The sequence below is a fragment of the Desmodus rotundus genome, chromosome 2, assembly GCF_022682495.2.
Source record: "Desmodus rotundus isolate HL8 chromosome 2, HLdesRot8A.1, whole genome shotgun sequence".
In the NCBI taxonomy this organism is placed as follows: Eukaryota; Metazoa; Chordata; class Mammalia; order Chiroptera; family Phyllostomidae; genus Desmodus; species Desmodus rotundus.
The window spans coordinates 170,122,560-170,125,340 of NC_071388.1; the positions used below are offsets into that span (position 1 = coordinate 170,122,560).

Below are 2,781 nucleotides of genomic sequence, written 5' to 3' on the forward strand. Positions count from 1 at the left end.
AAATGCAAAATTTTCTTGTCTTTTCACTGTTTCTACCATGTGATACCAATAATTAACTTTTCATAAGATTGCATATTGGAAATATTTTTAAAATACAAGCATTGATAATGATGATAATTAATACAATGCACTGTAACTACTCAACCTTCTCTATAGCCTCTGTGAAAGTACCCTTAGGCACCCAATAGGTTAGACCACATCTTCATTTTACTTTTCTGTCATTCCCTCACTAAAATCAGTCCCCAAATTCCCAGTCCTAAACAGCTCTGAATCTGCCCCTTCTTTAATATCCACATTGACGTTGTTTTAATTCAGATTTATAATAGTTTTCACTTGGATAAGTTCTTAACTGGCCTCCCTCTCTGCTTCTTCTGTCATCCCCCTTCAATTTGTTCTCCACTCTTTTGCCAGAGTAATGCTTCTCTCACTCTCTCACTCTCTCTCTCTGTCTTTCTCTCCACCCCACCCCGCAAAAAGCCAAGTTTATTTGTTCATTGTTTGCATTCGATATACTCCTTCATGACATCCTTGGCCTGAGTCTCTTTGCCATTGTCCTTCACCACCACACAGCTGCAACAACCACTTTGCAGGGCTTTCCCTCTCTGTGAATTTTACGGAGGCCTAACCACTCCCCTACCTTCTTGTTGTCATCAGCCTAAATTAGGCTGCTTTGGTGTTCAGCACAAAGGGCCTCCACCAACCTGACATACAGCACATAGGCCCATCACAGTCGGACACAAGCACACAAAGATGGGCATGGCGTCTTTTCTTAGGTTTCCTGTAGGAAGGATGCCATTCAGAACTATTGTGCAAACACCATGAACTTCACACTTTCTTCCCTCGGCTTGGCTTCACTTTTGTTCCTGGTGGTTCCAACCCACGATATGGAGATTGATACAGGTTCTCAATATTGGATGATGTTGGTCTTCAGCACCTCTGGTAAAGAAGTATTAATGTCCATTACACTCCCAGCAGCAATGCCTTCCTCCACTACGGGGCAGGTTATGGATGGAACTGAATCTTGAACACACCCAAGCATTCTCTTGGGCCTCCACGCAACTCTGCTCCAGCTGGGAAAGAAAGCCAGAATAACCTTTCTGAAGTTCAAAGTTATTCATCCTGGTCCTTTTACAAAATCCACCAATGACTCTCAGTTGGTTTCAGGATAAAATTTAAACATTTTAGCAATGCTTCATGGCTTTCATGTTGAGGTCCTTGCTTGCCTATCCAACCTCATTTTCCATCATCTCATCATGCCTAATAATACGGCACCACATGCAATTCCACAGGAGCAATGCTCTCTGACACCTTCATATACCTGGAAAACTTAACTCCAACTCGCAGTCCCTTCCAGGCCCTCCCATCTCCCTTTCCTTCTAGGGTCAGTGAGGTGCGTCTCCTTTTGACTCTGCGCCCCGCACCCTCGTGCACACCACCACACTACTGTCTGCTTGTTTTCTCCTCCAGACTCTGCTCTCTGACTGTGAGCTCCCAAAGGACAAAATGGTTTTTAATATTTACAGATGTTCACTATAGAGCCACAGAAATACTGTTTCCATACCACCTGGACTTTCATGGACAATCTGGTTTTATCATATAACTTATCTCATTGCCATAAGTACAGAATAATATTTTAGCGATGCTGCCTCCTCATTTTTAGTATATAACATATGATGATAAATATAGACTTAACTGGGTATGAGTCTGAGGAATGAAATAAAGTCATATGCCATGGCACCTTATGGTAAATAAATAAAAATAACAACATTCTCAGGTTTTAAAAATAAATACAAAGTTACATATTTCTCATTGTTAGTGGTCCCCTGGCTATAGGTCAGAACTTGGGCAGTCTTGTCTCTTAATTTATACCAAAAAAATCAATTTTCTTTTTATTACAATTGCTGATTAATATTATCTGGAAAAAAGACATTAACTGGCTTCTTTTGAACCCCCAATTAGTTTGAAGGAACTCAATTCTCAACTGCAGTTTCCTACCTCTTCCTTTGAGTGATAGCAGGGAGACACCGGACCACGATGGTGATGACACAGCCCTCGATCAAAGCAAAGGTTATCCCACCAATTATGAGAGAAAATCAATATTAAATGTATTACTTCAGAGAATTCTGCATGTATTATATTAGGTACTGTATAATATTTATTATATAATATGTGATGTACATATTATATATATATTATTCTACTATGTGATATAATACGTACATTATATTATTTTATATATTCATCCTCACCCCTCTTCCCTAACCTTTCTTAAGAGTTTAGAGATAGAAAAGGGTAATTAATATTATATAGAAATTTCCCAAATGGTATGGTTCCAACAGGTAATATGTGAGCCATAATATTGATCTCCCCAGACTGTGAGGCAAGCAGAGCAAGAGCTGGGATGATTAGAACCCCAGAAGTTGGTTGCCTCTAACCTTGAGCAGCCTCTTTCTTTTCTTATATGCCACATTGTTATTCTCTATGGGTGATATAACATGGGAAAAGTTTGAGAAGCTCTATAATAAGACTTCATATGCACAACAACAAATCTCTAGCGTATGTATCCTTTTCCTCATCTAACCTTGCTCTTATTCTTGTATTTTCTTTCTCATTGGCTTGTATCACCACCCACTCAGTTACCAGGTTAGAAGTATGAATCACACATATCTCCCTCCTCTCTCTCATCACCTTTCTAATCACTGTCAAGTTTAACTTATAACTATTTCCCCCATTGCTCTGCTCTTTTCCACCTATTCCTCAACTACCAAAGTCTACTCACCA

General features: G+C 39.6%; 1 pseudogene; it reads right to left on the minus strand.

Annotated features, from left to right (window-relative positions):
• Nucleotides 1-491: 491 nt before the first annotated feature.
• On the minus strand, nt 492-1,039 carry LOC112305763 (small ribosomal subunit protein eS12-like; annotated as a pseudogene).
• Between the last annotated feature and the right edge of the window lie 1,742 nt (nt 1,040-2,781).